This window comes from Dendroctonus ponderosae, unplaced genomic scaffold (genome assembly GCF_020466585.1).
Source record: "Dendroctonus ponderosae isolate FM_Combo_2020 unplaced genomic scaffold, Dpon_F_20191213v2 Dpon_F_20191213_10, whole genome shotgun sequence".
Classification (NCBI taxonomy): domain Eukaryota; kingdom Metazoa; phylum Arthropoda; class Insecta; order Coleoptera; family Curculionidae; genus Dendroctonus; species Dendroctonus ponderosae.
This window is the reverse complement of record NW_026017111.1, coordinates 282,503-294,827: the sequence shown is the minus strand read 5'-3', so window position 1 is coordinate 294,827 and position 12,325 is coordinate 282,503. Positions and strand designations below refer to the sequence as shown.

The 12,325-nt window shown below is 39.5% G+C and overlaps 2 protein-coding genes across 2 annotated transcripts in view; one reads left to right on the top strand and one right to left on the bottom strand.

The window, feature by feature from the left end:
• The window catches only part of LOC109537240 (glucose dehydrogenase [FAD, quinone]), a 386,158-nt gene that overhangs the window by 114,082 nt on the left and 259,751 nt on the right, over nt 1-12,325 (top strand). The window lies entirely within an intron of this gene.
• LOC109537248 (synaptogenesis protein syg-2) overlaps nt 1-12,325 on the bottom strand; it is a gene marked incomplete in the record, with an annotated part of 105,321 nt that overhangs the window by 33,936 nt on the left and 59,060 nt on the right.

The following is a 12,325-nucleotide window of genomic DNA, read 5'->3' as shown; positions in this document are numbered from 1 at the left end:
AATTTTCTATCATTTTCAGCTCATGGGCGCGAGGTTGAACTAATTGGAAAACATGCAAGAAGATTCAGATCCGAGATAATAGACATCTTCGGCACATTTAAAGCTTTTTTTCCACTTCAATTTCAAAATTTTCCAAACAGGCTCCTGAAACGTAAATTACAAATACTTGAGAAACCATAAAGGTTATATGATTGTTGCCGTCCTGAGCTGCTACTTCATTGACCTTTAAAAGCATTTTCATTCATTGCCGATTTACCAGTTGGGTTCTTGGAAAACAGGACGTTTTCTGAAATAAAACATTCTACCGCCGACTCAACTTGCATTCCTGCAATGAATTTATGGCTCTCATGACCCAGTTGCTCTAAGCGTCCGACGAACGATAAGACGTAATTAACACACGTGAACTTCGCGGCGGTTAAAAATTTAGTTATTAGATTTTAACTGTTACGTAGAAATCTGTCAGCGGCAATTTGAATTGCAAATGATTTCCGCCGTTTATCGAATATTTTCGCCGGCATATCGTGAATTACGTTAGTGTGTTGCGAGTGTCGTTCACGCAGGCACAATGCCCGAGACTAATGAAACTGTTCCAGTCTTATGGGCCTTTTAACTCGCCTGCAGACAAGCCCGAAATTCAATCCAAAAATATGGCTCGCCAACTGACGTATCCCATTCCATTATTCCGCATTAACGTGTCGCACACCAGATAAGATTTAAGATGCGGTATTTCTTCCTCTCGAGAGTGCCGAACGAACTTAAAACGTAACATGTCTTTGGCTGTTTGCATTTTAAATTTACGACTGGCAAGATTGGGCGCCGCCTTGCAACAACGACTTGACCTACATTGGACGGATTTAATGGAGACTTGCTTCCTTTCTCTAAGAGCTGGCGTAGAATGCACCTTTGATACCGTCAGTTACCCGAAAGCGTAAGTGGCTTTTCGTATAATTCCTCTGCGTTAATAAGGGCGCCCGTAATAGGCATTGTTCAATTCATGAGCACAATGGTGTCATCACTTATTCACCAGCCTGAATCGATTCGAGAAACACATGGAATATTTATTGTCATTGCGTTATATTAGGAAATCCATCCACAGTATTCGCTTCATGCAGGCAACTGCAGATATTGGAAAACTCTCAAGCGGCATCCGTTTGAAAAGTTTTCGCTTCCATACGGGGTTCTTTGAAGACTTTTTCGTTCGTCTAAATTGAGTTTAATAAACAGTCCCGAATTGTTCAGAACTACAAGAATAATCTGGACATCGATCAGCTAAGGGCTTTTAATCCGCTTACGTTCGTTCTGCCTTTAGTGCTTCACTGTCACGGAATGTGCCGTGCCAATGTTTCAATCTTATTGTCGTAGTTTAGTGCCATTTCGAGATTATTAACGTAGCCCGAAGTTTTCCCTCAAATCTGCCAAAACTCGCTCTATTTCTATTTTTGTGGACTTAGATTAAGGCGGAAAACTATCTGAACAAGCCAAATATCCACTGCCATAGAGCTAAATCAGGAAATAGGGATGGTCGGCATTTAACGTAACCGCTAAAATAACATTGTTACAAACGTGTAACTTGAAACCGTAGTTACAGTTAGCAGATTTAACAGAATCTACACTTGCATATGAGCTATGACCAAATTTAGAGTCCAAGTCATAAATTCCATCACAGTTGAAATGTAAAATAATAAACGTTGTTAGCAGAACGTGCACTTGCATTTTTTCTTAATTTTTTTAAAAGTAACATGTCTTTTTTGGAACCGCATTTTGAAACCTATTATCAACGTGAAACTGGAACGTTGTAACCTTGTTACAAATAACCGTTTAGCCCAGCTCTATCAGGGAACGTGGAAGGTCCATGCAACTAATCCCCGCTTCACGCGACCTTGATGCTCAATTCTTTGACCACCGCAGTCAGTTTCAATTTGCTCTTCAGGCCTAAACAGTTGCTTTTCGAGTAGGCAGAATGTCAGTGTATATGAAGTGGCATCTGCTAACTATCCCGAAACGGTCAGGGAATATTAATGTTCCGGCCAAAGTGGGGCAAAGCAAACTACCTAAAGCAACCGCAGCTAGTTGAGCCTTGGTTATGATATACAGTGGGTGTTATTAAGTTGGTGACCTTTTAACGGATTATCTTCCATTATTAACATTGTCCATTTTTGGCGTCAGCTTTAGTTTAATTCGTGATGGATTATAATGTGGGAACTCGAGTTCTAAGGACGTTAAGGCGTCCATGTAGGATGCAGCGCACTTTAATGCAAAGCAATTGACTTCTGCAGCTCGAATGTTTCTGTCAATTTTTTAATMCAAAAAGATTGTTATTATACAGRGTTTATCAGGAAAGTTGCAGCGCATAAAGCAGCATTAGCAATTGTCCTAACGGAACAACCCATATTTTTATRTAACAATGTTTAAATTTGATTGAGTTTTYTAGTTTGTCRATTTCCATGATAAAAATGTGTKSCGTTAGATTGTGCGAAGCAACSTTTCGGACTCACTCTGTATAATTGGTAAATATTTTTMGGTGWRATACGATGAKAAATTTGMAACAAATARTATCGGTGAAGCGTCWYGTTRCTCTATGGTTGGAACACYCTATACATTTTCAGTCGTTCCCAAGCAGGTYTAATTTAGTCCCTTARAAAGGYSTTTCTATGARAAATCATCTACAATTCCCTAGGCGCCATGCAGCCAGGTAAATGCTTTAAGGATATTTTCCTTGAACGCTCTAATGGGCGCCAACAGTTAATTTTAACAGCTACTTTCTGGTGCAGCTCGTCTAGATAAAATTAAAAACTTCTTTTTAATCTTGCAACTTTGCATGGATCTAGCACTTTTTAATTAGAGGCATATTTCAGCGGCAGAAGGAATTGCCGTAAACCAACAGTGCAAATTATTAATTTCGTCAAAGAAGAAAATGACCAGGCGAGGCTGCAGGTAGAGTGATGTTAGGCGATTTCGTTTTCGTCAACTCGGTTTCCTCTTCACAACCTGTTTGTAGAGATTAACCGATAGGACATGCTGTCGGCTTAAACGCAGAATTAGGGCCTTAAGAGAATAACAAACAAGCCTATAAATTACGCATTATCGCAGCCCGACCAACCCTGTGAATATTAATGGGCACTTTGGCTTGTATCAAAAGTCGAAGCACCTTGCCGAAGGGCGCACACGGCCTTATCAACTCATCTCAGGGCTGTTTTCTCACGTAAATCGATAACGTTGGTTATTTAAAAAGCCTTTCTTCCGGCTACACTACGTGTGTGCCATGGCTTCGCTATGGGAACCGGTTCTCGTTATTCGATTTCACTAATAAAACTAGTTGGAAGGAAATTTCAGATTAATTTTCTTTGAACTGGGAAATCCGTTTTGTGTGGAACAACTGGATGCGTTTCATGTCGCTGAACCACAGTTTTTACTGCTGGTTTTATCTAATTTGTGATTATGACGACAATTTTTGTAAGTATTAAGCCCGTGTCCCATGCATCCGTTTGTACGATGATACGATGGTACGAAAGTGTTTCTATTGGTTAGAGATCTGTCAATTCGTCCGTCGTCGTACGACGTGGACGAATTGACAGATCTCTAACCAATAGAAACACTTTCGTACCATCGTATCATCGTACAAACGGATGCATGGGACACGGGCTTTAGTATAGCTAAAGCTTACAAGTGCAAACTTGGCGGCACTCATAAGCAATCGTTGAATTCCTGCTTAGTTTAATAAAGCGCGTAGAAACTTCGGATGAATCATGGTTTTTCTTCAGGCACTTTCCACCTGGTTTTTGCCTGTTATACATTTTTTTAATATATGAAAATTGGTATCAACAGTTGCGTTTAACAATCGTCGAACATGCAGGTGCCACATAAAATGCAAGCATTATTGTTAGCAATGAAAACTGATGTTGTGAAATGAGGTTAGAAAATGAGACGCTGTCGATATTTCCAGCCCCCTGGCTTAAACTGATCTGACCGGCCACCAGCCTAAAGCAAATGTTGCTTTGTCTGAGTTTATAGTTGAAAAATCGCTGTGGTTTTTGACAGGCATCAAGTTCAGGTTCAACTTCTACAGCTTGATCTGTGTTCCGTTTATTTTGCAGTCCCAGTAAGGTATTTGTGTTGTTTCGTGAAATACATTTCCATTTTAACGAGCCCCAATATGAAAATCCCTTTGTTCGAACAGCGGTGTTCTTTTCGCGTATAAGTACGAAATAATTACGTACAAAATAGCATTTCGTCCAGCATCAGCGCACAATGTATATAAAAATGAATTTTTTCGCTTCTGCCAGCATTGCCGTCGCAGGAAACACAATGCGGTGCTGACGCATTTAGAAATACAATGCGATATCTGATTTGAGCCTCGTCGTTCTGATGCGAACATGTGTTTCGCGACCTCGCTTGATATATTGCGGTCAGCTTCGCCTTTGTGAGATACGAAAGGGGAACTTTGTGATGGATGTCTAATTGGAAGCTGAGCAGCTCAGGTAGCTTCACTGCGAATACGACTCGAAAAGTAGTACACAATTTTTCAATAATGAGCATAATTCCAATATGTAAAATGTAAATGTAGAAAATAGAGTTTCCAGTTGAAGGAACATTTTTTTCCCATTATTTGCAGGGCTGGTAAAATTCAGCATTTTCGGCAATTTTCGCAAAATATTTCTAATAGTTAGAACGTCACGCATCTTCCTTCTATAAGGTCGACAAATTTCAGATTGTCAACCACTCTAGATTGAAAGTTAGAGTTTTTTCAACATAGAGTGCAGTGGAAATGCTTTGTGGGCTCGAGACTTCCTGCAACTTGAGTGAAAATTGTTTGTAAGTGGTACTACAAGCTTTTAAAAGTCGCGCAAACGTCCTTTAACTAAACTTTTGCAGTACTTAGTAGTGAAGACAAAATCAGCAGTTCAGGTTGTTGCGCCACAGTGGATTTGATTATTCAAACCACCATGCCACCATCATCGGGAAAAATGAATTTCCAGTTTCGCAAAAGCATCAAGCTCGTGCTGATTGGCACTTAGTGCCTATGAAATGACGACTAAATGAGCTTTGCGACTCGCCGAGTGCAGATGTAACCATTATGCAAAACGCGTGAGCCAGTATGGGAAAAACACCGTTTTTGGAAAATTGCACAAAATTAGTTGTCTCATCAAAACCTGCTTTTCCAGCCCTAAGTAGAAAAATTTCCATATTCCCTGACCATGTGCCGGTCATTTGTCTATTTTAATGCTTAATTAAGGCTGGTAGTGAGGTCGGAGGCAATCGGTCGCTAATTGAATAAACTAATTAATTTTAACCGCCCATCTCCATGCCCCCGATCGACGTTCCGATAATGAATCTCCTGTGTACGGATATAAATTTGCTTGCAGGTAATTGGTAGTATTATGCTCAAGACAGTTGTAATTGATTAGGCAGCGACAGCGAATTTAATTATTAATGACTAGCTGGGGCCCAGATGACCGCCCTCCTGAGGTGCATAAATGCATATTCGCGGGCAAAACCCCATTCCAAGACGTCCCCTAAGTGGGACATTAATAAGTATTAGGAGTTCGCTCCAATCTACGCAAGTTTTTATTTTCGTTGTAAAGCAGCGCGCGGTAAACTACGTTGACATTTATTAAAAATTTGAATATTTACGTACCGTATTAAACCGGGAACTTTATTGTGGGCCCTTATTGCACCTTGTTGAAAGTTTAAATTGATATTTCGAGTTTAATTAAGGCCATAAGGTTTTATTCTTACGATGGGCTAAATAAGGCAACACCGAAACGGAACTTTGCATGGTTTTCGGCAATTTTCTTTAATTAAGATTTCAGCTTCCGGGTCTCTGGAGGTCCATCATTACCACCATTTGCTTTAGCAATAGGGAAGTTTCTTAGAGCGACTTTTAACCGGAGAGGTAGTTTTCAGCAGCTCCGCTTGATTATGCATGCAAATATCTAAAACACCATTTGACTGTGTATGACACACGTTTAAATGTGCCTCGCTCAAATTACACGCCTTTGTGTTAAAGGAATTAACTGTTACTGGAAATAGTTAACAAACATGATCATTTTTACTCCAAATTTTACGTGGAATTATTCGTAACCAAATCAAATTCATTCCTGGGTTTCAGTCATTTATTGTCTCTATTTATTTTGCCGAGCAAGAAAATGCATGCCAAGGCTTAAAGCAGCAACAACGCTACACATAAAAACTGATGATGGTGGAAAAATACACCGAAACGTATTTTGATTGATAAATAGAGACAATAAATGACTGAAACCCAGGAATGAATTTGATTTGGATTTGACACACAGTCAGGAAAGTATATACAATTATTTGTAACTGAATATGAACTAAGACAATAATTGACCAGAAGTTGCAGACTTCTTATTTCCGCAAGCTAAAGAGTTTGTTGTTCTATAAAGAAGTCAACATTTAAGTCTAACGCGAGCTGGACACCTTCCAGTTTTTAACGCAGCAGCAATGAACTGTATACAAGTACTACTTTTGTCTACAGTTCATTGCGCAGCAATGATGATTTAACCTATTTTGTATCACTATACAAAATAGCTTGGTGACTTTGCGAGACTCACTAGCTTGGTGACTTTGCGAGAAAAGCTAAAATTCCTGCTTCAGAACTGCGGATATTAGCAATCTGATCTCTGAGAGTCCCATCTGTTGACAGACAATGCTACAATCTCCTGCATAAGATGATGGTTTGGAAAACATCCATCCTTGGCATGATGCAAGTTAAATGGGAAATTGAGAAAAACTTTCAGCTGTTGCCCCCCAAGCAGACAAACTATTATAAATTAATTAAAATAATTTGGAGATTCTGCGGTAAGACTGGAATGTAAAAGCGGATGACGACAATTACCTTGACACCTGTTTGATGCGGCTCGTTAAGTTGCAAAGTTACTTCGCCCAGTGGTGGTTCGGAAAGGATTCAGCATTATTTCATTAAGAAACCATCAATCATTCTTGTCTGCTTCCTTTTCCAGATAAACCTGAATGCGTTCACTGACAATAGAAACGGGCCAATTCAATGAGATCTCCGATTTCGGCTGGATTCCTGCAACATCTGTTCCACGACCTGTTTAATATATTGCGGTCAGATGCCGCATTGTAGCTCTCGGACAATGTGGAAAATATGTTGCGCCATACTCTTTGTGTATATGCTGGACGCTGAATTCAATTTAGGTTTATCTACAGGACATGCATTTTTCAGTCCTGCAAGAATACGCCTCATTTGTAGGCCGCCGATGGTGTTTTTCAATTTTAAAGTGGACTTGATTATTTCGCATAGGCGTCACTGAACGTGTACGGACTGAAAATTGCTCCAATTTTTACAATTTTTCTAGGCTTACTCTGGAACGTCTACAGGGGTTAGTTGGTTGAACATTGCAAAACTTGATTAAATCTCTTAGACATTTTCGATTTATGAAACTTTTGAATTATTTATGGAAAAGTACGACAGCCTTGCATCCAGGGAGATGTTTGACGAATGCTCTTTAAAACTCCAAATGTATAACAATGTCAAACATGCATAAAGTTTCCCTTTCTTGTCCAGTATCAAAATAATTCCTGACTTCTGCATAAGCAGGTCATTTTTCATCATGGAATTCTGGAAAACAAGTCAACTGTGAAAGATGATTGCTGAAGGCACTCCTGATAATAAGGGCCAAGAACAGACCATTGAGGTTTCGGCTAGATTAGAACTTAACTTGAACTCTGGAAAGAAATCGCCTCAAGCCGTGCATCACCTGCCTTACAAACTACAGGCGTTCTTGTCAACAACGAAAGCTGATGTTGTGCAGTGAGGTTATGAAGTGAACGACAAGCAATGCCTTACTGCTTCAAACTTGTTGAAAATATATTAGTTTCCAATGAGAATTATTATCTTTCGCTACTTTTTCTGGGCCCTTGCAGGCTTTCGCGTACTGTCGAGTGACTGTTAGCCAATTAGGGTGCACAAAGGCGCATTAGACGGCCGTCTTAGTTGATGAGAAAGATCGACGCCGACTTACCGGTCCCGTCCAATACACTGGGCAATTAAGAGTTAATTAACCGAAACCGATCGGCAATTAATGCAATTTGCTTGTACTGACATCGTACGGGTAGCCGCGCCCGTGTTTACAAACTCCATTAAACTAGGCTCGCGTGTTTGTGCCAGTTTCCTGGACCCTGTTTGACTTTGGTTATTAATTAGGAAATTTCCCTATATTTGCCGAAGTTTTTCTAAAGTTTTTCTTCCAGGACATTGGACTCGTCTTATGAGTTTCCATCAGGAAAGTTTCAGATGTCTCTACTGAAACCTGACATTGTTCTAAAAATAAATTCGTATCTTATCCGGCTCTTCTTCTGGGCAGAGATCTTCCGTTTGCAACTTAGGAGTGGGAAATGACGATGCAGATTCGTGCTGCGTGCGATATTGCGTGCTTGGCCCGAATTCTTTTGCGGAAATCCCTCCGGTTCTTAAAATGAACCACAACTGCGCCCACACCTACCATTGCAAAATCGTTATTTATGATTTAGGAGTGTTGGCTGGTAATTATGCAGTAATTACCACTGAGTAAACGGTGCCAGTCTTAATTTATTTGTCTTTCATTCGTTCGATGCTTTTCATCCTTATTTGAGCTGAAATGTTGAACAGTGGCCAGAACACGTCAGAAAATTGCTTTATATTATAATCGGATTAAGCGATTAAGGCTCATTTACCTAAATACAGGCAGTGTCTCTCATAGAAATGCACAACGAGCGGATTAAGTAATAGAGCAGTCCCATTTGTGTCGTTTCTATAATATCTCGTAAGCATTACAACATTTTGTGACCGAGTTTATGGTTAACTGAAAACGTTTTGCAGCTGCTCTATATGCGACGTGGCCCGGTTTCATACTCAACGAGATTAAACAGGTCTCCCCTATTATATGTTCGAATTTATATATTTTTATGGCAGGAGTTTGCGAGGGTTTCTCCAAAGGGCCGCAAAAAACATGGAAATTCTCCACTGAAACTGAGAGAAATGAATCCCGTCTGCATCGCAGAGAAACTCAGCGACTAGTGTGTTTCATTCTCCAACCAATCTATGCATAATTTGCAAATTTTCGACCCAAACCCTATAAGCATTCATTTGGACAGCTTAATCTCAGGACCTTCTCGCGTTACTCTTGATCCAAATCACTTTACAGCGTAGTAAACCGTCGTTGCAGCGTAAAAGCTCAATCAATTTCAAACAAGGTCCATCATAAAATCCAGAAACCCTTTCATGCTTTACGACACATGCATGTCTTGGTTCGAAGTCAATGTTAAAATTAAATTATGCTGTGCACTCGATGGCACGATTGACGTAAATCCCGCCGTAAATCCTCATCCCGAAGATTTTCTGATGGGATAAAAGATACGAAACTGTTGATTAGCTAGGCAATATGAAGCCCATTTTCTCCTAGCATGTGTAAGTGTAACGTACTCCATCAGTATTTCGCATTGTTTCTGACTTCTTCAGGTTAATCTTCGGAAGCATCGGCTGCGAACAAAGAGACTCTTCTAACGAGTAATCGGTTCCGAACCAGAAACTGCGGATGTTTTTACCGACAGTAAAAGTTGTAATTCGAAATTTTACGGTTCCTTTAAAAATTATTGCTGGCAAGATAAAACCGGGAGCTGTTTAATCTCATCCTGTGTGAAACCGGAAAGCTTCGTCCGCAGAGCAGCTGCAAATTGCTTTCAGTTAACTGTTAATTTGATTGCCGTATGCAGGCGCCATTATGATTTAGTCTATGGACTTGGAGCTCGTGATTCGCATGTGTTTTCCTTTCTTTTATTACCAGCTACGTGTGGTGTGGTTGATTTCAAATATACACACTAATTCTCAGATTTTATGGAAGGGATTTTCACTGGTTTGATAGCTGCAGATTTTCTGCAGACTATTCGTGAAAAACAATCCAGAATAATTCTGCTTTACTGGAATGTATGGAAAATGGATCTTGAGTCCACCATGCAGGTTCATGGTAAAAACAATAAATTAATCATCTATAAATACGCCCATTTGATGTAGAAAAAATTATAGAAGTTTGATGACAGACGTTTGCTCTGCTTAACGTAACCTCAAACTCAGTTGCGGATGTCATCTAAACAACGAGTCAGGTAGGCTTATATGCGCTAGTCTGTCACTCGCGCATTTGACATATTTTGCCGATTTTTGTTACCATAATATGGCCGTATTATGTTAATATAATATGCCCACTGAACATAAAATTCCACATTTTCTGGGCAGTTGAGCCTCAATTTTCTTGCAGGGTTTACTTTCAACTAATAGCTATTCACGTGACATTATGAACCAGTTTTCTGACTCTATCAAGAAAGTAGTTTCTTGCAGCCCAAAGTTTATCGATTTTTTATCGCGTATACTGTAATTAATGCGCTAAGCAAGCGTAAACGCCCTGATCTCGCAAACGTAGTTTTTACGATCGAGGTAAAATTTGCAATTACGACTTTTACGATGACCATAAACTGGCCGTAATGAGTGAGAGTTACTAACTCTATTTGTATATTTTTCCCAATTGGCGGCACTAATAAAACAAAATTAGAACCGTAACGGACCATTACGAGTTCTAATCTTAATTGCTTTCAAACATAATTTGGCTTTCCACGGATTCGTAAAATCCCTGCAAATACACAGAAGATTCGAAGAGAACCTAAACCGACGAATACAAACAGCAAATTCCAGAGATCATTTGGAAAGGCGCCTTGGAGAAGCTTTGCATCCTATAAACATCTTCGTTATTTCAGTCAATTTATGTAAGTGTTATTTTCAGGTTTAACTCAGTAACAGTTGAAAACTCATTTGTATATTTTCCAATGTTTCAATCCAAAAACATCCCTGGGTTTCAAGCGTATTAAGATTGCCGTGTGTATCATAGGTTGCCAAATTTTGGTTGTAAAACATGTTTAATGAGCAAAAGCCTTAATTTCTAACTATAAAATTTTGGAGCAAAATCTTTTCGTAAGCTAACTAAATACAAAATTTAGAGGTTTAAGTTATATTTAGTTAGGCGCTGGTGAATTTAACGAATTCTGCCGGGAAACTAACAAGAATTTCTCATCGATTTCCGTTAGGGTAGTTTCGTTTGGCATATTCAAAATACTCAGTAAAAGCGCGAGTATTTGCGGAAATTTAACAGCTGACTGAACACTTCTACTTCTTTGCCCACGCCTAAGGCATCTTCTCTTTTAACTTTCCGGACTTGAGAAACGTTACCACCTCCCTTAATTACTTGCCTTCAAAGGAATCGGTTTCTGTTTAACGAACCTTGTACTTGCTCTTTGCGTCGCTACAGTCTTATCGTTTTTGCTTTGTGGAATTTTGGTTGTGGGCTTCAACCAGATTGCCTTAAAACTGCGTAGTTCCAGCGCCAATATTCGACCGTACAAGTGTGAAAAAGCGACGACGATTTTCAAACAACCAAGAATAATAAAACTCGTTTTAAAGTCCCTTAAGTAAAACTTTCGTGTCGTCCGTAACTAGAAAAATCATAACGGAGAAGAAAATGTGATGAAGGAACTTTTAAATAATAAAGAAACTTCTAACTGTAAAGATCCTTTTAAAGCGGGCGATTCTTTCTCACGTACTTTGCCAAGTTGGGAAACTTTTCCTCAGCTACTGATGCAGAACATTTTAAATTTCATTTATGTTTTACAACTAATTATTCGACACTTGCTTAAGAACTGTTCAGCACGAGCGCAAAGCTGGCCGGAAAAATGCAGATCCTTCTTTGCCGGTGTTTACAAACAACCCATTGATATTCCGCTGTGGCAGCTAAATCGACGAAACTGTGATCGCCTCATGCATTTTCCATGACTTTGCCTGCGCTTCGTCTTGTCCTAACAATTCCGATATTGGTACCTGGACGTTTGCTGTGGTTTTAAAATGGAGCTATGACGAAGTCGCGACGGATAAAGTCAGGGCTTTTATTCCTCAGCTTTGAGACTGTTTGCGCTTACGAGATCCAGGGAGGGGTCATGAAGGTCATGATCATCCCCATTCAATTCTCTATCCAACAATGCCAAAACGAATTATCTGGCTCGAATGGTTTTTGAGAAACTTCGAAAAAAGCAGCATCATGTTCAAGTGGATTTTGCAACTCAAAAAAAACCACGCAAATCTAAAACTTTTTGAATTCCAGCATTTTTTGAGAAAACTGCCAACATTTTCCCATCCATGGTTCACTTTCTAAAAGGGCCATTTCTTTCTGTCTAGAATGATGTACAAATGAGCGTTCTTGCTCATTTTGCCTCCGAGATATGAGCAAAAAGAGGACGGAAAACATGAAATTTTGGCATAATCTTG